This window comes from Triticum dicoccoides, chromosome 6B (genome assembly GCF_002162155.2).
Source record: "Triticum dicoccoides isolate Atlit2015 ecotype Zavitan chromosome 6B, WEW_v2.0, whole genome shotgun sequence".
Taxonomy (NCBI): Eukaryota; Viridiplantae; Streptophyta; class Magnoliopsida; order Poales; family Poaceae; genus Triticum; species Triticum dicoccoides.
This window is the reverse complement of record NC_041391.1, coordinates 446,477,604-446,502,434: the sequence shown is the minus strand read 5'-3', so window position 1 is coordinate 446,502,434 and position 24,831 is coordinate 446,477,604. Positions and strand designations below refer to the sequence as shown.

The 24,831-nt window shown below is 46.8% G+C and overlaps 1 long non-coding RNA gene across 1 annotated transcript; it reads left to right on the top strand.

The window, feature by feature from the left end:
• Nucleotides 1–638: 638 nt before the first annotated feature.
• LOC119324498 lies at nucleotides 639–2,119 on the top strand. Its single transcript, XR_005156979.1, has 3 exons — nucleotides 639–838; nucleotides 924–993; nucleotides 1,730–2,119. It is a non-coding gene; the product is annotated as an uncharacterized LOC119324498 (long non-coding RNA).
• The last annotated feature ends 22,712 nt before the right edge of the window (nucleotides 2,120–24,831 follow it).

The window sequence follows — 24,831 nt, the reverse complement described above, 5'->3', positions numbered from 1 at the left end:
CTCACTGTTCATCCTAGAGGCAGCATCGATCGGCCTTAGTTAGCAGCAGTAGCGAAGGAATCGCTCCATCGTGTTCAGTTAACAGCCATCGATAGATCGCTCGGGTTCAGTAACGCGTAGCGTGCAGTGCAATCGCTCGGGTTCAGTTAGAGCCCAACGCCTCGCTCGGCTTCAGTTAGAGCCAACACCTCGCACACACGCACATACGCACGAGAGAAACGCGCATTGCTCCGCCACTGACCTCCCACCGTAACCAGTAACTCCCCAAAACTTTCCTCCCCCTCGCTTCTACCACGGTTTTTTCCGTCATGGACGGCCCAAAGAATGTCATGCAGCTGCCTCTCCGGCCCGCCCAGGATGAAAAGCCCATTTTCTGTCATGATTTTTTGTCATAGAAGTAGGAGCCCACCACATCTATGATGATACCGGGTTTTGTCACAATTATCGTCATAGAAGTGTCATATGTATGACAGAAAAAAAATTTGTTCGGCCCAAAATGTCACGGAGGTGTCTTTTTTTTGTAGTGCTTGCTTCGCCGCCCCATGCCCTGCGCTCACCGAGGCGCACCCGTCGGGGCCCCATGGTGCTACCTACTCCCTCGCACTCGGGCCAGCAACGAGTTCGTGCTTGTCTTAGAAGCCCGCGCCCCCAACCCCCAACCCCACCCAACGCTTCACCGCCGCTACGGTTTCTCACCCAACCTTCCCCGCCGCCGCTCGCACAGGAGGAACAAGCCCGAGTCTCCAGCGGCCATGAGCAACGGCAAGGACACCCTTGACCTCTCCACCTTCGGTGCCGCTGTCCCGCTCCTGCTCCCGCGTGTCTGATCCGGTAACTGGTATGTCTGGCACCGCGTCCGGTTCTTCACTGCTCGTTTTTGGGTTGTGGGGTGAGATTTGTGACGGTTTGCTTGGTTTTTGTAGTTGTTCCATGAGTCCTTTGATGAGGGCTTCGAGGGGAGCTGGATCGTCTACAGCAAGGAAGAGTGTGCAGGTAAATTCCGTCTCTCTCTCTCTCCCTCTCTCTCCCCTTTTCTGCTTATCTTGTCCGATCTATGAGAGATCCGTGGATGTAGCGGAGTTCTGAATCTGATGCGGTGAAGTGGTGATACGCTTCTATGTGGAATTTGATTCCAGTGTGCAGGCGAGGTAGTGACGATAAAGTATGAGTGCGACAGTTAGCCACTCAACCATATCAAATATTCTCTATGTACAGTTTCCCTGCTGGCATAACTCTCCTTGTCAACCATTTGAAATATTCATCATATGATAGCAACATGGTGCTACGCTTAGCTCTTTACTACCTAGCAATTGTATACACAATTAAATCAATATCTCCATGATTCTGCATAGAGTTGATGAAAATTGTTGCTACAAATGATAGAAGCAAAATGCAGTGCCTAGCTCTAAATTACCTTAATATACTTGATTCTTGATCGAGATTCTGATAATACCGATGGAACGAAGTATAGCTATTAGTAGATGCTAACTGTATAATCATGTAATTTCCAACTTTTTCCATATTGTTCATTGATGTTTGCCCTGTTATTTCCGTACTAAAGGTAGGATTTCTGTGTTAAACCTACGCCTGTTGTTCTTTGTTTATCTCTATTGTTTCCCAGGTAGCTAGTTATCAGTCTGACTCCATTTCCTGTCAAAATCTGTTGTTCCACCAATATTTTTTGCACAATACTTCATGTATCAAGTTTTGATATAAATCTTTCATGCAGGTGTACGGAAGCACGAGAAGAGTGATAGTCATGAAGACTATGATCTCCTTGATAGCGAGCCAGCCAGGATATATGCCATAGTCAAAGAGCTTGATAGTCCTATTACTTTGAAGGATGGGTTGTCCTGTAGTTTGAAGTGAGGCTTCAGAATGGCCATACTGTTATTAGCTTACTCTTCATGTCTTAATTTTTTTCTATGCTCAATGTAGCTATATTAGACGGTTGCTTGTGTAGTTGTATTCCCGATGTGAAGTCTATGGTTTTGTGGCAGTCATGTGTGCACCACATAAGCTTAGCTATGTTAGTTCCGTGATCATGATTGGCTCACTGTCCATATCTTGATGTGATTTTGTGCTTAAAACAGTTCTCCAGTTAGGCTAATCTTGATTTAAACTGTGTGTTTTTGTGTCCAATAGTTATGCGCCGCATGAGCTAAATTTTGTTGTCCATCAGCATGGTTGACTTGTCATTTATGTGGATGTTTGTTAGTTTGTGATTGGTAGTGTATGTAATGGTATACGGAAGGTCGCACTACTTAACCAGCTTGCTTAGAATTGGGGTATTTCTGTATTAATAATTTTATCATTCCTGAACTCAGCTCGTTTGAGATCTGTACTGTTAGCACTGGGATAGATTTGTGCTTGTTGTAGTATATATGACCTTAATTTAAATATGAGTGACGTCCCAGTCATTTTAACTATGATTAGTAATAGCACTTCTGATTTGATGGTGAAATCGTAAAACTGATACTGTGCTTTTGTTAACCGTATATTCTAATGCTATCATATGTAAGAAATGAATGGATTTCATCCTTACTGATTGATGCTCTCTTTCAATTAATAATACATGCATGCCTTTATGTTTTGTGTTCATTGCCTGATTTTATAATAGTTCTGGCCTCTTGCAAATAAACATTATACCTGTTTGCATTGTAATACTGAGTGTGGAGGTTCATTCGCTGCTCCCGCTCCAGCAAATTTAGTTGATTCTTTGATGGTGCGCTAAGACTGGGCGTGGAACATTAGTTTTTATGATCTAAAATTGCATGTTGTTCTTGTGGTGATGAAGGTGGGTGGAGTGATCTGCTTTTTTCTCTCTCCCTTTTGGGGGGCTTTACCAACTGAACCATGACTCATCCAGTGATGACTGGTCATGTACTAGCTAGCTAATAATCTTGCTTCGCTACAGAATGAACGAATGGTATCTCAGTTTGTACCTCATCTAGCACACTACCTAAAATTAACGTAATTAGTAGAATTACCTTATGATTCCTCAGTTTTCTTCAAATTATGGTTGCTCTACTGCTAGTGTCTTACTAGCTTGTTCTGGCTCATCGTGTTCCTGCTTGTAGTTGATTTTCGATGTGCCTAAGTATATGAGTAGTACATGTGCAAGCAAACATTTGAACTCAAACCCATCCATCCTCTGTACTATACTATACTGAAGAAGTAATGTAGATGAATATACATGCAGTTTTATAAGTGAATGCTGAAAGTGCTAGTATTCGACTAGAGGAGGGGTGCATAGGCGATTTTTATGGAAGTCTTCAAAACAGGGGCGTTTAGAAGACAAACGATAGAAATGACCCTATTGATATGCAGCGGCAGGTAGACTACACTAGACAAGCCATAGTCAAGTAAGCAATGTAGTGCAAGCACGAAGACTATAAGCAGCTAGGTAGAATGGGTCTGGATGGAAGATAGTATGAAGCCAAACAGACAACGGTCTTCACATAGTGAAGTCAAACAGACCAGGCAAGTAGGCAAAGACTTCAGGAAGACAAACTGTAAGTAGGGTGAGAGAGGTAGGATAGAACCAGTTGCTCGAAGAGGACAAGGGATTTGTTGGACCAGTTCCAATTGTTGTGACAATTGTACATCTAGTTAGGGAGGTTGAGATTCAACTCAAAAGACCGTGTCTTCACCTTATTCCCCTTGAGCTAGGAACACTTAGTCCTCTCCCAATCACTCTAGTAAGTCTTCAAGGGAGACTTCCAAACCTTCACAGACTTCGTTCACTGGCAATCCACAATGACTCTTGGATGCTTAGAACGCGACGCCTAACCGGCTGGAGGATTCACAGTCCTCAAGTGTAATAAGTCTTCAGATCACGCGGACAGAAAGACTTCAGTGATGCCTAACACTCTTTGGCTCTGGGTGTTTGGGGCTTTGTCCTCGCAAGGATTCTCTCTCAAAGGCTTCGGGGGTGGGTTGCTCTCAAACGACAAAAGCTGTGCACTAACTCTGAGCAGCCACCCATTTATAATGTAGGGGGTGGGCTATTTATAGCCAGGAGGCAACCCGGCCTGATTTGTCCAAAATGACCCTGGGTCACTAAGGAACTGACATGTGTCCAACGGTCAAATTTCAAACACACGCGACAGCTTAGCATGGGCTACAAGCCAAGATGACTTATCCAGCTCAGGATAAGATTTGTTCTCATTGTCTTCGCTCGAAGACATTGGATTTGGTTGAGCATCACATTAGTCACTTTGACTTTGTTCACTTGGACCCCACTTAACAGTATGGTGGTTCCTATGACTCAACAAAGAAGAAAAGGAAACTACGAAACAACTATGTCTTCGCACTTCATAGCCTTCATGCGATGTCTTCTCCTATCATAGTCTTCAATGTGAATGTCTTCAAAGACCACCATTGTCTTCAATGTCTTCACACATTTTTAGGGGTCATCTCTGGTAGGTAAACCGAATCAATATGGGACTACTACCTGTGTTATCCTGCAATTCTCACAAACACATTAGTCCCTCAACCAAGTTTGTCGTCAATACTACAAAACCAACTAGGGGTGGCACTAGATGCACTTACAATCTCCCCCTATTCGGTGATTGATGAAAAACTGGTTGAAATTTTCAACGGGTTTAAAAGTATGTGAAAGTTTAGTGTTGTGAGTATTGTCTTCATACATAAGACAAGGCTCCCCCTGAAGATGTGCATATAGATGACTTGCGTTTGAATGCAAATGCACATGGCAGGTTTTGCTTTGTGGAGGCCATCATCGAAGTGTGAAGACAATGCATTATGCATATAAGAAAGTAAAGAATATAGTGATATGCATAATGGAAAATGGACGTCTACAGAATGACTTCATGCGGGATTTATCATCGCATCACAGAATAGCAGATAAAGTAGCAGACGACCATCAAGTTTAAGTGTTACAACTCAAAGAATCAAATGTATCAAAAGACGAGAGTTCTAAGACTTGGCAAAAAGTAACGCATCCACCCATAAGGACCCGCTTGAAGACTATCAACTCATATGATTCTCCCCCTTTTGTCAATAAGGACCAAAATGGTTTGAAGACATAGAGCATCTACTCGTTCCCAAAAGGAGCAGATGGTGGAGCAGGGTCGATGCTGGAGTTTGGTGGTGCAGAGGGGCCTGGTGCAGAGTCGATATGCAGTGCAGACATGGTTGGTGAAGTGGCATCGTCTTCTTCATCGACGACATTGGCAACAACAGTTGCAGCCGAAGATCAATACTCATAGTCTTCAGAGAGGTAGTATGGCACCAGCTTGCATTAGGAGGAGGCCTAGAGTCAAACTTGAAGCTTTCGGTGAAGCCATCTGGTTGAAGATCATCTTCAGAACATAGCAGAGTGAGACTTTTCCAGGACCGCCTAGCATTCTCATGGGCAACGAAAGAGTTCTTGGTAGCCAGATTGCGAATGCGATTGACATCCACCAAGATACTATGCATTTGACGCTTAAGCCAGTCATGGTGCTTGTCTTCCTTCTGATGTAAGTCCACAAGCAGTTCTCGATCATTGAGGACTCGAGAGCGCTTCCGAGGCCGTTGAGTGACTGTACTGGCAGTGGCTTCAGTATTAGCATGGTGAGGCAGACGCATATTTCCAGCAAGCGGATAAGCAGGAACAGCAGCATTCGAAACATGGACTCCTTCAATTGGCTGCGTGAAGCTTTGATGATCAGCATTGTGAAGATATATTGGCTCCTTGGCAGGCTCAGGGTAGATTGCTTCAACAGACAGATCAACCTCACGCAAGAAAACCAGATGGTTACATGCAGAAGGCTGATAGTTGACAGTTGAATGAAGCTTGATTAGGCGCATCACCCATGGAGCATAAGACTTCAAGCCAAAAAGATCAATTCTAGATGCAGCAAGCTATCTAATGAAGAAATCCTTGGAGTTGAACTTGATGCCATTGACAATATAGAAAACCAAAGTCTTCATGGCGCCTTCAAGTTTGGCTTCAGAAGAATGTCCCTTGATTGGCCAGAGAGTACGCCTCAGGATATGATAAATTGTGCGAGGAAAGTACTCAAGGTCCTGGACAAAGAATTCCTTTGGATATTCTGCATCATGAGGCAATGGCTTCATCATGCTGAGCATCTGACTCATATTGGGTTCAGGTCGCTGAAAAATGCTCTGCAGTCTCTTTGTGTGGCGCTGACAACCAGGCTCATACAATTCACCTGGAGTGGGAAAGGAGGTAAGCTCAATGATGTCCTGAGCTTTGGCATCATGGTGCACATCACATGTCATCCACTCAAGGGTCTATGTCTTCGGATCCCTGTTGTATCCACGAATGTGAAGAGTAGCATATAACTGCAGCAGAAGCTCTTCATTCCAGTGCTCTTTGGCGGTGACGAATTCTAGAAGGCCAGCATCACGAAAGCAATCAATAGCTTCCTCAAGACAAGGGAGCCCAGCCATAGCTTCATAGTCAAGGCGCATGTGAGGGAAAATTCACTCTTGGTTGTAGAGAACACAAGAGTAGTAGATGCGCTGTTGGTCGCTCCAGAAGCGATCTGACAAGATCCTTGGCTTTGAGTAGGGATTCTTATCACTGTCAAAGAAGGTGTTGTGTGCTCTGAAGCTATTGACATTGAAGGATCCAGGAGATGTAGCAGGACCTGGAAGTCTTGACAGTCTTGGCTTAGGCTTCTGCGCCGGTGGTCGCTGCTGCACATGATAGTCATATTGCGGTCTGGGACCAGTGGGTGGTACCAGGACAGGCCAATGAATAGTGACCAACTCCATATCTCAGTTGTAAGCCAACTCCATTGTGTGAGGCCTTGGGGGAGGAACAACACCGTCAGTGGGGACCAGCGTGGCAGAAGCTTCAAGATTCTCATTGGCTTAAGGCACAGCATTGGCTTCAGGCTCCACACGATCGTCATCCAAGATATGGTCATTGGCTTCAGGAGTGTTTGTGGCAGCCTCAACATTCTCAACCTCCATATGGTCAATGACCGGAGGGTCTTGCACAATCACATTCTCCTCGAGAATGACTTGATCTGGGACAGGGGGTGTAGCAACTCTCTCTTCTCTTCTTGTTTCTTCATCGGCTGATGCAGCCAGAATTGCTTCAGCAGCTTTGGCTTCAGACTGAGGAACCGTTAGAGAAGGATTCTCTTCAGGGAACACTTGACGTGCCACTGAGCTAGATTGGTGTGAATCTTCTTCTGCGATGGTTGACATGGAGACCGATGGCCTGAGGCCTTTGCGAATTCGTTGATACACGAGCGACGCCTTTGGCGATGGTGTGGTCTCCATGTAGTTTTCGTCATTCACCATTGGGCTGATGACTTGCGCTGGTGGAGTACGGGGTGTTGCATCTCAAACTGGGGTTTCTTCTTGCGGGCGCTCGGCCCATGAATCATCCTGAGCAATTGGCACCAATGGACGACCAATGCTGATGTATTCGCTGCTTGTTGGAGCAGGCGATGATACCAACTAATTCTCTAGCTGAGGAAGGACTTCATCATCAACAACATTGTCTTCATGACCAATCTCTTCATCTATGTTGGGGTCATCAGCTGGAACTTGCTCTTCTTCATGAGCCTCTGTGCAAGCAGGCTGGTGGAGTACAACTCGACGCTCTTGGTTTGTGGCAGCAGGGGGAGCAATAGAGATGGGTTCAACAATGAGTGGCTAAGAGGCTGGAGCACGCTCTTTCTTTGAAGACTTAGTTTCCTTAGTCATCAGTTTCTTCTTAGAAGGAGCATTATCATATGCGTCCTTGTGCTTGCGCTTCTTGGCTTCAGCTTCAGCCGCTCTTGTCTTCTTCAGTTCAAAAGCTGCTGAGGGGACCTTAGGCTTCGAGCCAGTCATACTGGAAGGGAAGACAACGTGACGTTCTTCCCGCCTTGGCGCAGTTTGGGTCTCAGCAGTCTTCTCCCTCTTAGCAGCTGACGGATATCGGGTTCTGGCAAAACCCTTAAGGTTCGAACTCTGGGGTGCGCGCGAAGATCTACTTCCTACCGATCCACGTCCCAACGCCTAAACGTGAATCTAAGCTACATGACGAACAACATGAGGGACACGAGGTTTATACTAGTTCGGGCCACCGTTGTGGTGTAATACCCTACTCTGGTGTGTGTGGTCGTGGATTGCCTCAGGGGCTGATGATGAATAGTACAGAGGGAGAACAGCCTCGCGAGGGGTGTTCTTGAGGTGGTGTGCCGTTCTACTTGGGTGGATTTGATCGTCTCTAGATGAGATGATCTCTACTGTGGTGGCTATCTCTATTTATAGAGGCCCTGGTCCTCTTCCCAAATATTAAGCAGGAAGGGAGCCAACAACGGCCATTTTGAAGGGAAACAACTAGTACGAGCCATCCTGACCAAAGTTGGTCTTCGACTGCCAAAGGCACTAGCGATGACGCTGTCTTGGGCTCGACCGTGACCTCCGTCCTACCGATCTGCTGGTCTTCGTCTTGTTGCACCGATATGGTAACCTTTGCTTGATGCCTCGGTACTCCGCGCCTGTGCTTGCCCCCTTTGCACCAAAGAGGAAACGAGGACACTGCACAGGATGGCGCTCGCCTGGCGCCTGCCTGGTCTCGATCGTCATGGCTTGCGTCATGAGCACCTCGCGAGGTACCCCTGCTTTGATCTCTCCGCCTCCTCACGAGCCTGCCTGGTGTGGCCGCCACTGAGGAATCCTTGCATCGTCCGCCCCGCGAGGCTTGGCCCCTCGCGAGGGTCTTGTGCTTGGGTTGATGTAGATGGGTCATACTGGGCCACCCCTTGAGCGACGCCGCAGGCCGTAGGCAGGCAAGTCTGGGGACCCCCATTCCCAGAACACTGACAGTAGCCCCCAGGCCCAAGCCGTGCTCGGATTTGGCTTAGCAGCGAAGCGAAAGGGCAAGTGCGGAGGGCCGCGGGCCCCAACAGCATGCGGCCTTGGTTGCTGCGTGGAGGTTGATTGCACGTGGGCGTCTCCTCTTCCCCACGCTGCCTCGGCAACTGCCCGATTTGGTGAGTCCCTGCTGCATGCAAAAAGAGTCATGATTACCTGCGATCGTGGAGGCCGACGGTTGGCCTCCTATGGCCTATAAGTACGGAGAGGCATGAGCCCCCGCGGTCCATCTCTTCTCGCTCCGCTTGCTTCTTCTTCCTCGCTCCCCTTCCATGTCACTGCCAATGGCACCGATCCGTCGGTTCTCAACCGATGAGAAAGGAAAGGCCCTCCGGGAGGGGCCTGATCCGCTCCCACCGAAGAAGCGGCCGGTCCCCGGCCGCCACGACGAGGTCGCAATGCTGGAGACGTCAAGGCCTTGGTACGAGCGGCCACCTCCCGGGTTTCCTCTCCCTCTGTACGCCCGGGCTGAGGGCCCTGGAGAAGAAGACGCCGAGCTGCGCCGCTCGCACCGTCAGCGATGCTGACGAACCATGGCGGTGCGTGTCGTTGCTCCTGGAGTCCATGCCACGGACTCCTCTCGCGAGCTCGTTCTCCACGCCGCCATGCCTTTGAGCTCTTGGATCCGCTTTCCTCCTTTCTTCGCTTTCGAGATGCCGCCAAGGGGGCCTCTCGAGCTTTGGCTACAACACGCCAACTGTGGTACCCCGGCGACCGGAGCGAAGGTTGAAGTCGTCGCTCCGGGTAAGGTCTACATGACCCGGGCTGGGGCGAGATCGCCCGGGTCTACCGGACAGGAGGTGCCCTCGTGATTCATTTCGAATACGACGGCGCCTCCCTGATGCTCTTCAAGGTCTTCGATGCGGAAGGCCGCCGGCTGGAGTGCTGCCCCAAGGGAGGCAGCCAGGACGTCGATGCGGCAAGGGCCTGGCCTGCCACCCGATTCCCCAACGGCTCCTCTGGCAGCAGCGGCGATGCTTGGGAGTCCAGCGACTCTCCCGAGCTCTTCGCGACTCCGGAGACGAGCGATGATAGCTATGTGCCTCCGAGCTCGCGTCGCGCTCGGAGCAAGGCGGCCTCATCAGGCCGCTAGCGCGGCTGATCTGGATGAGGTTGGCGTCGGCCTCCCATGGCCCACTGTTGATGATGGTGTCGGCCATGGGGGGGGGCTTGTAGTTAGGGCTCCTTAGGATTCGCGTCTTTTGTTCCCTGCGAAGAATCGAGGAGATACCCCGTGGGGGCATGTAAAGCGTCTACAATGTCTTTTGTTGATATTATCCTTATTATGAAGTGGTGCAAAATGCATGTCCTGTTTCGGCTTGGTTCCTCCTTTCTAACTTCGCAATGACTTGGTGCTCTATGCTGACAGGTCTCGGTCCCCAGGCAGGCTTCAGACGTCGCTGGTATGCCAGGCCGCGATGCCGTGGTCAAGGTCAGGAGGTGAGCGGCCCGAGGTCCAGTAAGAGCCCCTGAGGCGCGATGCATAGGAGGTCCCCTTTAGCGCTCAAGCAGCCACCGAAAGGTGAGAAATGAAGGCAACATCGCCGCCACAGAGACTTATATCGAAAGTATGGAGCTGTTCCTTCACGAAGTGCCAGACTTGTGCATCGGCAGCTGAGATTGTAGCTGGGTTTGGACCTCACGAGCTTCCCTTCTTTTCCCCACGCTTTCCTTTGTGCTCTACGTCCTTAGGTCCCGGCCCTCGAGCGAGCTCAGCCACCACTGGTATGCCAGGTCGCGGTGCCATGGACAAGGCCAGGGGTGAGGGCTGGAGAGCCAGTAAGAGTTCCTAAGTCGCGATGCTCAGGCGCCCCCCTTTTAACACGCAAGCGGATTGCACGGGCAAGAGAGAGAGAGAGAGAGAGAGAGAGAGAGAGAGCTCACGGTGCCTCATGCTTTAGGCCTCAGGAAGTCCCTGTAAACCAACACGAGGAATGCACGGCTTGCCATTCCGATTGACGGCCAGCCATTGGTTGCTCCAAGAGAGTGGTGAGGGCACCGAGGGCCTGGTGAGGTGGCGCTTGCAGGGCTGCCGCCGGCCAGAGCTCGACCACTCAGATTTTTTGACGTTGCAGGGACGGACCCATGCACATGCACCGTGCCAGAGCAAGCGGCTCCAAAGGTAAGTGTCAATCTAGCAGGCGATTATCATAGGCAGGTTAAGCATGAAGGTAAATTGGCTTAGATAGATGCAAGAAAGATACATGCCACTGGGTCAGGCCCGAGTGGCTTGGGGATGATGCAGCCTGAGGGGCGCCCCCAGCAAGGTAAACTAAAGACATAAGCAAAAGGGATATATGCCGCAGGGCAGACCCACGCGACCTGGGAATAATGCAACCCTGAGGGCGCTCCCAGCTAAAACGAAACTCGAAAGATGTCACCTGATACCATTGTAGAGCCGGTGTTGAAGTAGCTGACGATGCGCGGTGAAGAAGCCGATCCTCAGGAGCCGCCAGAGCCCTGAGCCTCGGGAGGCTCTGGGGGTCCGGGCGGTTCCTCGAGGACCATCTCCATCTCTGCCAGTACTACGTGGTGCATGGCCTCCTTAGCTACCAAAATGCTCCGCAGAAGACACTGGTGAGCAGCAGCCGTGTTTGGAAGGCCGAAAGGCATGCGAACGTAGCTGTGTGGCGGACCCTTGCAGCGTCCCACGCACGAAGGGCAGAAACGCTCCTGATACACGACTCGGCTGAGCCCTGGGTAGTCGATGTAGACACGCAGCCCGCCATCCTCGCCTGGATGGGGAGCTATGCCAGGTAGGCGGCGATCATTGCGTACAACTCTCGATTCCTGCAGCTCCTGAGTGACCTTGGTGATGAACTCCTAAGGGTTGGGCCCTCCTTGCCCCATGCCTTCCCGAGGGAAACGTGCCACAAAGCATGCCTCCAAGTGGTGCCCGAGCGCCTCCCTTGTGATCTTGGCAAAGTCTGAGGCCCTCCAGGAGAGAACCCCCGAGCCTCACCCGAGGAGGGCGCTAGGCGCGCCTTCCTATGCGACGGAGGGAGGCGCCCCTTGCACGGGCGCAGATCCTGATGCGGTGCCTCCGGAGATGCCTACCTCTTGAGGACTTGAGTTGGGTGATGTCTTCTTCTTAGGAACTGCCTCGGGAGGGTTCTCACTCTTGTTGTCTGGGTCTTCGACCGATGCAGCCTGGAAGGCATGCTCGAGGGAGCACACCACATCCTTCTCTTTGTAGGGGACTATGATGATTCCGCCGCTTCCCGGCATCTTGAGGACATTGTAACCATGGTGAGTCACTGCCATGAACTTAGCCAGGGCTGGATACCCGAGGATGATATTGTGTGTGAAAGTGCTAGTTATCGACTAGAGGGGGGTGAATAGGAGATTTTTATCAAAGTCTTCAAAACATGGAAGTTTCGAAGACAAACAATAGAAATGACCTAATTGATATGCAGCGGAAGATAAACTACAACAAGCAAGCAATATTCAAGTATGCAATAATTTGAACGTACAAAGACTAATAGCAGCTAGGTAGTAAGGATCAGGATGGAAGATAGTATGAAGCCAATCAACGATAGTAGTCAAGCAATGAAGTCAAACAGATAAGACAAATAAACAATGACTTCACGAAGACAAACTGAAAGTAAAGGAGGGAAGGGATAGAACCAGTCACTTGTTGAAGACACAGGATTTGTTGGACCAGTTCTAGTTGCTGTGACAACTGTACGTCTGGTTAGGGAGGCTGAGATTCAACTCAGAAGACCGCATCTTCACCTTATTCCCCTTGAGCTAAGGACACACAGTCCTCGCCCAATCACTCTGGTAAGTCTTCAAGGTAGACTTCCGAACCTTCACAGACTTCGTTCACTGGCAATCCACAATGACTCTTGGATGCTCAGAACGCGAGGCCTAACTGGCTGGAGGATACATAGTCCTCAAGTGTAATAAGTCTTCAGGTCACACAGACAGAAAGACTTCAGTGATGCCTAACACTCTTTGGCTCTGGGTGTTTGGGCTGGTCCTCGCAAGGATTTCTCTCTCAAAAGCTTCGAGGTGGGTTGCTCTCAAAACGACAAAAGCCGTAAACTAACTCTGAGCAGCCACCAATTTATGGTGTAGGGGGTGGGCTATTTATAGCCACAAGGCAACCCGACCTGATATGTCTGAAATGACCCTGGGTCACTAAGGAACTAACACGTGTTCCAGCGGTCAGATTTCAAACACACACGACAACTTTACTTGGGCTACAAGCAAAGCTGACTAATCGAGCTCTGGATAAGATTTGCTCTCATTGTCTTCACTCGAAGACATAGGATTTGGGTTGAGCATCACTTCAGTCACTCTGACTTTGTTCACTTGGACCCCACTTAACAGTACAGTGGTTCCTATGACTCAACAAAGAAGAAAAGGAAACAATGAAACAACACAGTCTTCGCGCTTCATAGTCTTCGCTCAATGTCTTCCCATGTCATAGTCTTCAATGTGACTATCTTCACATATCACCATTGTCTTCAATGTCTTCATACATTTTTAGGGGTCATCTCCGGTAGGTAAACTGAATCAATGAGGGACACTACCTGCGTTATCCTGCAATTCTCACAAACGCATTAGTCCCTCAACTAACGTTGTCGTCAATACTCCAAAACCAACTAGGGGTGGCACTAGATGCACTTACAATCTCCCCCTTTTTGGTGATTGATGACAAACTGGTTGAAGTTTTCAACGGGAATAAAGTATGTGAAATTGTAAAGGATAGGGTATTGTCTTCATAAGAGGCAAGGGCTCCCCCTGAAGATGTGCATATAAGTAATTTGCTTTTGGAATGCAAATGCACATGGCAGGTTGTACTTGTGGAGATCCTCTTCAACTTATGAAGATAATTCATTATGCATGAAATGATACAACTTAAAGAATGGCATGCATAGTGGAAAATGGAGGTCTGCAGAATGATCTAAGTGCGGAATGATCTAAGTGCGGAAGTTATCATCGCACATGAAAGAGCAAATAAGTAGCAGACGACCATCGAGTTTAAGTGTTACAACTCAACGAACGAAATGTATCAAAAGCAAGAGTTGTAACCACTAGGCAAAATATAAAGCAACCGCCCATATGAACCCGCTTGAAGACTATCAAACTCACACGCTTCTCCCCCTTTTGTCAGTAATGACCAAAAAGGTTTGAAGACATAGAGCATCTACTCGTCCTCATGAGGAGTAGTTGAAGCAGCTGGGTTGTCGTTGTCGTTTGGCGGTGCAGACGAACTTGGTGAAGTGTCGATGCATGCAGAGGTAGGGGGTGGTGAAGTAGCATCGTATTCATCATCGATCACGTTGGCATTCATAGTTGCCGCGGAGGAAGAATAGTCAGAGTCTTCAAGGGATGGAGTTCGTCGTAGGACATCATTCCATGGAGGAGTGGAGTCAAATTTGAATCGTTCAGTGAAGCCATCGTCTTGAAGATCTGCTTCAGCACTGAGCAGGGTCAAACTCTTCCATGATCGCCGACAGGTTTCGTGAGTGACAAATGCATTCTTGGTGGCAAGATTTCGAATGCGATTTACATCCACCAAGAGACTTTGCATCTGACGCTTGAGCCAAAAATGATGCTTATCTTGTTTCTGATGCAGAGCCACAAGAAGTTCTCAGTCATTTAGGACCCGAGAGCGCTTCTTTGGCCTTTGAGAAATTGTGCTCTCAGTAGCTTCAGTTGGCGCACGATGAGGCAGACAAGTGTTTCCAGTCATCGGATAGACACGCGTGACAGCTTGGACTCCTTCCATAGGCTGAGTGAAGCTTTGATGTTCAGCATTTTGAAGACAAAGAGGCTTCTTCGCAGGCTCAGGGTATATGGCTTCAACTGACATATCAACCTCTGGTAGAAAGATCACATGATTGCGAGCAGAGGGCTGATAGTTGACAACAGAGTGTTGCTTGATGAGGCGCATGACCCATGGAGCATAGAATTTTAGGCCAAAAAAGGTCAGATCCAGATGTAGCCAGTTACCTGAGGAAGAAATCTTGGGCATTGAAGCTGATGCCATTAAGGATGTAAAAGACCAATGTCTTCATGGCTCCTTCAAGTTTTGCAGCTGATGAATGTCCTTTGATAGGCCATAGAGTCCGCCTGATGATGTGATATATGGCACGGGGCAGATACTCAAGGTCATCAACAAAGAACTCCTTTGGGTATTCAGCGTCATGTGGCAATGGCTTCAACATGCTCAACATCTGGCTCATGTTGGGTTTAGGCTTATGAAATATGCTCTCCAGTGCATTGCGGTGGTTTTGACAACCAGGTTCGTATAACTCTCCGGGAGTGGATAGGCATGTGAGCTCAATGATGTCAAGAGCCTTGGCTTCATGATGAACATTTCCGGTCATCCACTCGAGAATCCATGTTTTTGTATCCCTGTTGTAGCCGCGAATGTGGAGGGTAGCATAGAATTGAAGCAAAAGTTCTTCATTCCAATGTTCTTTGTCTGTCACAAAGTTGAGCAGACCAGCAGCACGAAAGCATTCAAGTGCTTCTTCTAAGCATGGCAATCCAGCAATGGCTTCAGTGTCGAGGCGCATATGAGGGAAAATGCGCCCTTGATCATACAGAACGCAGGAGTAATAGCTTCGCTGCTGATGACTCCAGAAACGACCAGATGATATTCTTGGCCTTGAGTAGGGGTTCTTTGAGCTATCAAAGAAGGTGTTGTGGCTTTTGAAGCCATTTGCATTGAAGGACCCGACAGATGTGGCAGTACCTGGAAACCTTGGCAGTCTTGGCTTTGATTTCTGGACCTGAGGCCTATGCTCAATGTGATAATCAAACTGAGGACCAGAGACATTAGGCGGAGGGACCAGAACGGGCCATCTTACTATGATTAGCTCGCCATGGTTGTATGCTTTCTCAATTGTATATGGCCTTGGTGGCGGAACAGGAGCAGTGGCAGCAACAGTGGCTTTAGGCTGCACAACAGAAGCTTCAGGAGCAGTTGCAGCATTGACTTCTGGCATGTTGCTTGGTGCAGGCTCCACATTAGCTTCAGCCATGACTACGTCATTGGCTTCATTCGTGTTAGTGGTGGCAGCCTCAATGTTTTCAACCTCCACTTGTTGAGCTGGAGGGTCTGGTACGGCCACGTTCACTTCTGGAACAGCTTCTTCAGGAATGGGGGGAGTAGAGACACGATCTTCTTGATGTTCGTCATCGGCTGATGCAGCCAGATTGTCTTCAGTAGCTTGGGATTCAGACACGGAGACATTCACAGTTGGAGTGGCTTCTGAAAACACTTGATGTGCAGCAGGTTGGTGGTGCACTTCTCCTTCTGGAACGCTCGGAAGAGTGACTTGAGGCCTTGGTCCTTTGCGAAGCCTTTGCATACTGAAAGTTGCGCTTGAAGAGATTATCGTCACGACACCAGAGCAATGATGATGGATCGGCATTTTCAGGCTGTGGTCCACGGACCATACAAGGATAGAATTCTTGTGCAATAGCTTCAGCTTTGTTCTTGGGGGGAAGGCCTCGATTGAGAATATCACCCCAAGGACTCTTGATCGCATTTTTCTTAGCGTACTCCTGGGTCACGAACTTGTACTTGAACCATTGTTCAGCCCAATAGCGTCGAATCCATTGGATTCGGGTCTTGCGCTGATTATAATCCTCTTCAGGATCTGTCTTGTAGATTTCTGCGAGGTCATCAGGCAAATATTTTGATGTTCCCCCTCGACGCTGTCTACCACCCTTCCTTACTGATTTCTCTGCAGCCATGAACTTCAAACTGAATGGCTTCAATATGTTCAAAGGCTTCAAGGGCTTTCGCTTGCTGGTCAAACAGGAACTAGCTTCAGGAGTGTTAATGTGTTGCTGTAAGAATTCTGCAAACGAATGCAGACTATGAGAACCAAGGGATTCTCCCATGGACATGTACCTGTGACAGCATTAGAGATGCGAGGGAAGGGGAAGAGGTCATATGCATTCTCAGAAGATTTTGAAGATAAATCAGTTTGAAGACATTGACCTCATGTTGCGAAGACATTCACTTATGTGTTGAGAGTTGGTTCCAGATTTGTACGAATCCGTGAATAAGTACAAGTGAGGAATCTAACTATGTATGAAGCTTAAGTGAATATACTAGGCAGTATGAGATGCAGACAGAATAGATCTAACATTGTGTAGACAGAAACCAATTTTGGTAAATAGGATGAATCATTGCGGATCAAAAAGATGGTAAAAATAGAGTTATATTTACCACACGAAGAACTGCTAGATGGGATGATTAGGAGACCGAGCAGTTCCATCCACCATGCCCTAATTTGGCGATGGAGGACACCTACGGCGGCGGCGGAGAGGACGTTGCCCGCGGCCGACGTGAGGACAGCGTCGGAGAAGTCGCGGCAGCTAAGCGCTTCGTCACCGGCGTCGTCGAAAGCTAGTGGTGGCGCTAGGGTTTTGACGAGGTGGAGAGGTGGAAGAAGGTTTTATTGACTGCAGAGGACACGTATTTATAAGTAGGTGTGCGGCATAGCGCAATTAGGCAGGTGCCTCTGCCTGTTCACATCCGTGGGACACGTGGCAAGCATGCAACATACTCAGAGTTGTCCCACGTTCCCACGCCAGCCAAGTTTGTCGGATGGTTGTTCAGGCTTCTTCGGATTTCAACAATAAAGATGAATCATTTAAAAGGACTTGATGTTTGTCTATGTGTCTTCTGTTGACAAGGATGCAGAGAAGACATTTGACATTTTCAATAGAATGCATATGATTTGGACAGATAGAGTTTGAGATAGAAAGCATAGAGAGATTAGGGTCCGATCACATTCACTTAGTTCAAAAGATTCACAAATGAAGACATAGCTATAAGTGAATGCTATAGAGGACAGAATACTCGTATATATATATATATATATATATATATATATATATATATATATATATATATATATATATATATATATATATATATGTAAGCAATCAACTCAACATAGTGAAGTAAATCATGAAGATAAGTTGAAAGTTGAAGACAAACCAAATGCGAAGATTTTCAACAATAATGCCATGAGTGAAACACTTCAAACCAAGAAATTTGGTGGTGGCATTACCCACCGTATAGGAAGTATTAGACCCAGACACGGCGCACAATTATCGTGGCGCTCCGAAGTCAAATTCCATGTTAATGTATTCACACTCAGAATGTAAGTCTTCATTGATTGAAGATATACTTTACTTCGTGTGTTGCACATCTAAGTCATCAACATGCATAAGTGTTAGGATGTGTGCCTGATCACAGGACATTTGAGGATTCCAAGATATTTAGCTCACACCGTAACTTGCAAAACATTTTCTCATCCAAGGGCTTTGTGAAGATATCTGCCAGTTGCTCTTCAATGTTGACGTGAATGATGTCAATATCTTTCTTCATGACATGGTCTCTGAGAAAATGATGACGAATTTCAATGTGCTTTGTCTTCGAGTGCTGGACTGGATTGTTGGCAATCTTGATAGCGCTTTCGTTGTCGCAGAAGAGAGGGACTTGCTTCAGATTGATGCCATAGTCCTTGAGAGTTTGCTTCATCCATAGAAGCTGAGCGCAGCAAGATCCAACAGCAATGTATTCAGATTCAGCAGTTGAGAGTGATACACAGTTTTGCTTCTTTGAAGACCAACAGACAAGTGATCGTCCTAGAAAGTTACATGTGCCTGATGTAGACTTGCGATCGACCTTGTCACCAGCATAATCAGCATCCGAGAATCCAACCAGATCAAATCTTGAGCCCTTTGGATACCATAATCCGAGTGTTGGGGTGTAAGCCAAATATCTAAGAATTCGCTTCACAGCTAAGTGATGCGATTCCTTTGGTGCCGCTTGGAATCGAGCACACATGCAAACACTAAGCATAATATCTGGCCTAGATGCACATAGGTAAAGTAAAGAACCAATCATGGAGCGGTATACCTTTTGATCGGACTCTTTACCATTGTCGTCGGGACCAATATGGTGTTTGGCTGGCATTGGCGTCGTGTACCCTTTGCAATCTTGTATTCCAAACTTCTTTAGACAGTCTTTGAGATATTTTTCTTGAGATATGAAGATGCCATTCCTTTGCTGACGAATTTGAAGACCAAGGAAGAACTTCAGCTCACCCATCATGGACATCTGATATTGCTCTTCCATCATGTATCCAAACTCATCACTATACTTTTGGTTGGTGCAGCCGAAGATAATGCCATCCACATATATTTGGCACACAAACAGTTCACCATCATATGTCTTCGTGAAGACTGTGGGATCGAGGGATCCAGGTTTGAAGCCTTTGCTCTTCAGGAAGTCTTTGATCGTATCATACCAAGCGCGAGGAGCTTGTTTGAGGCCATACAGTGCTTTGTTTAGTTTGTACACCATATCAGGATGTTTTGGATCTTCAAAGCCAGGTGGTTGAGCAACGTACACTTCTTCTTCAATCTTGCCGTTGACGAATGCACTCTTCACATCCATTTGATATAGCAAGATGTTGTGGTGATTAGCATAGGCTAGCAGTATGCGAATAGCTTCAAGCCTTGCTAAAGGAGCAAATGTTTCATCGAAGTCAATTCCTTCAACTTGAGTATATCCTTCAGCCACAAGACGTGCTTTGTTTCTGACGACTTGACCATGCTCATCTTGTTTGTTTTGATATATCCACTTAGTGCCAATAATGTTATGCTTGTGAGGGTCAGGGCGCTTGACAAGTTCCCAAACATTATTCAGCTTGAACTGTTGAAGTTCTTCTTGCATGGCTTGAATCCATTCAGGTTCCATAAAGGCTTCAGCAACTTTCTTGGGTTCTGATATTGACACAAATGAAAAATGCCCAGATAAATTTGCTAACTGTGTTGCTCTTGAGCGAGTAAGTGACCAGGTGCATTGATGCTATCAATTATCTTCTCAATTTGTACTTCATTTGCAACACGAGGATGAACTGGATGAAGACCTTGCTCATGCTGATCATTGTCATCATTGGGAGGATTGTCTTCGGTCTGAGCATTGTCTTCAAGTTGGTTTGGTGCAGAAATGATAAGTTCCTCTTCAGGCTGTGCTTCAGAAGGCATGATTTCACCAGTTCCCATCAGCTTAATAGATTCACTGGGAGGTGCTTCTTCTAGTGTGCTTGGTAGGAGCTCTCGTTGTGAACCATTGGTTTCATCAAATCGCACCTCCACACTTCCAACAATCTTGTAGTGAAAGAGGTTGAAGACTCTATAAGAGTGCGAGTCCTTTATATAACCGAGCATGAAGCCTTCGTGAGCTTTAGGTGCAAATTTTGACTTGTGATGGGGATCCTTGATCCAGCACCTAGCACCAAAGACTCTGAAGTAGCTAACATTTGGCTTCTTGCCAGTAAGGAGCTCATAGGATGTTTTGCCCAGAAGCTTGTGGATGTAAACACGGTTGATAATGTGACATGCTGTATCAATAGCTTCAGGCCAGAACTTTCTTGGTGTCTTGTACTCATCGAGCATTGTTTGAGCCATCTCAATGAGAGTTCTATTCTTGCGCTCTACAATGCCATTTTGCTGAGGTGTGTATGGAGCAGAAAACTCATGAGTGATTCCCATTGTATCCAGATAAAGATCAAGCCCAGTATTCTTAAATTCAGTGCCGTTATCACTTCTGATATGCTTGATCTTGATGCCATAATTGTTCATGGCTCGATTGGCAAATCGTCTGAAGACATCTTGTACTTCAGTCTTGTAGAGAATTATGTGCACCCATGTGTATCTTGAGTAGTCATCAACAATAATGAAGCCATAGAGAAAAGTTGTTGTTGTGAGGGTAGAGTAGTGAGTAGGGCCAAATAAGTCCATGTGTAATAGCTCGAAGGGTTGAGATGTCGTCATGATTGTCTTCGAGGGGTGTTTCGCCCTAGTCATCTTTCCAGCTTCACAGGCACCACACAAATGATCTTTCTTGAACTTGACACCTTCGATGCCTATGACATGCTTCTTCTTGACGAGTGTGTGTAAGTTCCTCATGCCAGCATGCCCCAGCCTCCGATGCCAGAGCCAGCATTCTGAAGCTTGCAAGAAGACATACAGCAAGTTGTGGACCTGCTGAGAAATCTACCATGTATAGATCATCTTTCTTATACCCTTCAAAGACTAGAGACTTGTCAGATTCCATTAGTACAAGGCAACGATATTTTCCAAATAGCACAATCATGTTCAAGTCACAAAAGCATTGAGACAGACATTAAGTTGAACCCAAGGGATTCAACAAGCATCACTTTATCCATGTGTTGATCCTTTGAGATTGCAACTCTACCTAGACCCAATACCTTGCTTTTACCAGTGTCAGCAAATGTGATTTGACTCTTGTTGGATGGACGTAAGGTTGAGTCCATGAGAAGACTTTGATCACCAGTCATACGATTAGTGCATCCGCTGTCGATAATCCTTTCTGAAGCACGAGGTGTCATACCCTACAGTGCAGTTAGGAGGATAGGCTTCACAAGGTATGTTGTGAAGCATAAGCATTTGATGCACACTAGGATTATTACAGCTTAGATCAAGGTTAGAACACACAGTATGACAGGTAAGCGATTCGTATGTGGAATACATAGTAAGTCATTTTATCGAGCGTCCCGTAATGTGTTTTAGGTCCCCAGCAATAGTATCGGACGCCTTTGATTGCTGGCTGGAGACCATATTCTGCAAAAGAGAGTTAATTCTTCTTCACCACCCACATCTTCAGGGGTGGCTTAGAAGCAATGAGTCTAAGTGCAGCATCTGAGAATTTCGGCTTTGAAGCCCTAGCAAATAGCCTTGCAGGAGATGAATGATACTCATATGAATAAGCAGAAAAGTTCTTAGTCCTATGAACATGGTGGTTTGAGGACACACGTTCATATTCATAAGTTTGAGCATGATTTCCCTGCAAAACATTGGCGTTAGGGTGACTCAAGTGAGTCCTCTATTTTTATGAAGTCGTTGGACCATATGATGCATTTGGTCTGGGGTTTGTCTTCTTCCCTGGTGGTGTCATGATGACATTCACTGGAAGATTCTCAAGACAGCTTTTGGGAAACCAGATCTTCTTCATAGGTGGTCCATTCCTGCAGTTAGTACCAATATACCTGGCAAACACTTCACCATTTTGATTTTTGAACATTTTATAGTTTGCATCAAAGGATTCATCAATGATAATAGGATTAGCACAGGTAAAGCCAGATAAAGTGGATGGATCCACTGAAGGTTCCTTTGCAGCAACCCATGTGGTTTTGGGATACTGCTCAGGCTTCCAGTAGGAACCATCAGCATTCATTTTCCTCTCGAACCCAACACCCTCTTTCCTAGGGTTTCAGTTCAGAATCTGCTTTTTGAGGATATCACAAAGTGCCTGATGTCCTTTCAGACTTTTATACATCCTTGTTTCAAGCAATGTCTTCAACCTAGCATTTTCATCAGCAATAGCAGTGGTATCCTCCATAGAGGGGTTAGTTTCCACATCAGTAGTTGAAGACAATGCAACATCAGCGGCATTGGAACATTCAGCAACTAAGGTAGCGTTATCACGCTCAATGCATTTTAAACATAGTGGTTCAAATCCATTCTGTGTAACGCTGATTTGTTGAGTAAGTAATGAATCACGCTCCTTCAGAAGATCTCCATAATCCACTCTTATCTTTTCAAGATCTTGCTTTCTTTGAAGACATTCAGAAGAAAGTTTCTCATGATCAGACAAGAGAGCATTATGTTGATCTTGAAGGGCGTCAAACTTGGAATGAAGTCTCTGAAGACTCTCAGCCAAAGCTTTTGACTGATCCATTTCTTCGCCCAACATATCATCACTCTTACTAAGCATGTTTTGAACCTTTTCTAAAGCTCTTTGTTGTTTAGTGGCAAGGGAAGCAAGTTTGACATAGCTGGGGCCAAATTCATCACCTGATTCATCATCACTAGTTTCAGAGAGGTAGCATTCAGTTACCTTAGCACCCCCTGCCATGAGGCATGGTGAAGATGAAGACGATTCAGGTGGAAAGGTCATCTCTTTAAGAGACTCCTTGTAGTCATCAAGCCAAGGATCGTGACGATTAAGATGACCTTCATAGACCTCAGAAAGCCGGTCCCAGATTAGCTTCGCGTGATTGAGGTGCATGACGTTCCTGAACTGATTTCGGGACAGACAGGAGCAGATGACATCCTTCGCTGTGAGGTTTAGTAGAGTGTACTTGCGAATGTCATCAGCCTCCGCCATCTTGCATAGATCGGTAAGACCAATCTCAGTGACGGTCCACAGTTCGCTATCCATAGCCATGAGTCGCTTCTTCATCATGGCTTTCCACTGAGGATACTCATGACCGTCAAAGGTGGGGCAAGATACATTCCTCAATCCTGCAGTCGACATAGCTAAACTCCAGGTGGTTAAACCGAATCACACAAAACAAGGGAGTACCTTTCTCTGATACCAATTGAAAGTGTTAGTTATCGACTAGAGGGGGGTGAATAGGAGATTTTTATCAAAGTCTTCAAAACGTGGAAGTTTCGAAGACAAACAATAGAAATGACCTAATTGATATGCAGCGGAAGATAAACTACAACAAGCAAGCCATATTCAAGTATGCAATAATGTGAACATACAAAGACTAATAGCAGCTAGGTAGTAAGGATCAGGATGGAAGATAGTATGAAGCCAATCAACGATAGTAGTCAAGCAATGAAGTCAAACAGATAAGACAAATAAGCAATGACTTCACGAACACAAACTCAAAGTAAAGGAGGGAAGGGATAGAATCAGTCACTTGTTGAAGACACAGGATTTGTTGGACCAGTTCCAGTTGCTGTGACAACTGCACGTCTGGTTAGGGAGGCTGAGATTCAACTCAGAAGACCGCATCTTCACCTTATTCCCCTTGAGCTAAGGACACACAGTCCTCGCCCAATCACTCTGGTAAGTCTTCAAGGTAGACTTCCGAACCTTCACAGACTTCGTTCACCGGCAATCCACAATGACTCTTGGATGCTCAGAACGCGACGCCTAACCGGCTGGAGGATACACAGTCCTCAAGTGTAATAAGTCTTTAGGTCACACAGACAGAAAGACTTAAGTGATGCCTAACACTCTTTGGCTCTGGGTGTTTGGGCTTGTTGGCTCTGGGTGTTTGGGCTTGTCCTCGCAAGGATTTCTCTCTCAAAAGCGTCGAGGTGGGTTGCTCTCAAAGCGACAAAAGCCATAAACTAACTCTGAGCAGCCACCAATTTATGGTGTAGGGGGTGGGCTATTTATAGCCACAAGGCAACCCGACCTGATATGTCCGAAATGACCCTGGGTCACTAAGGAACTGACACGTGTTCCAACGGTCAGATTTCAAACACACACGACAACTTTACTTGGGCTACAAGCAAAGATGACTCATCCAGCTCTGGATAAGATTTGCTCTCATTGTCTTCGCTCGAAGACATAGGATTTGGGTTGAGCATCACTTCAGTCACTCTGACTTTGTTCACTTGGACTTCACTTAACAGTATGGTGGTTCCTATGACTCAACAAAGAAGAAAAGGAAACAACAAAACAACACAGTCTTCGTGCTTCATAGTCTTCGCTCAATATCTTCTCATGTCATAGTCTTCAATGTGACTATCTTCACATATCACCACTGTCTTCAATGTCTTCATACATTTTTAGGGGTCATCTCCGGTAGGTAAACCGAATCAATGAGGGACACTACCTGCGTTATCCTGCAATTCTCACAAATGCATTAGTCCCTCAACCAACTTTGTCGTCAATACTCCAAAACCAACTAGCGGTGGCACTAGATGCACTTATAGTATGGCAGGCGAATGTGGGCAACATCGAAGTCGATGAGCTCGGTATGATAGTTCTTGCGCTGCCCGAAGGTGACACGGAGGCGAACCTACCCTATCTGAGTGGTGGAGCCGTCAGTGACTCCTGAGAAAGGCTTGGTTGGCTGAAGTTGATCATATGGCACTTGGAGATTGTTGAATGTCTCGACGGACAGAACATTGAGCCCTGTGCCACCATTGATGAGTGTC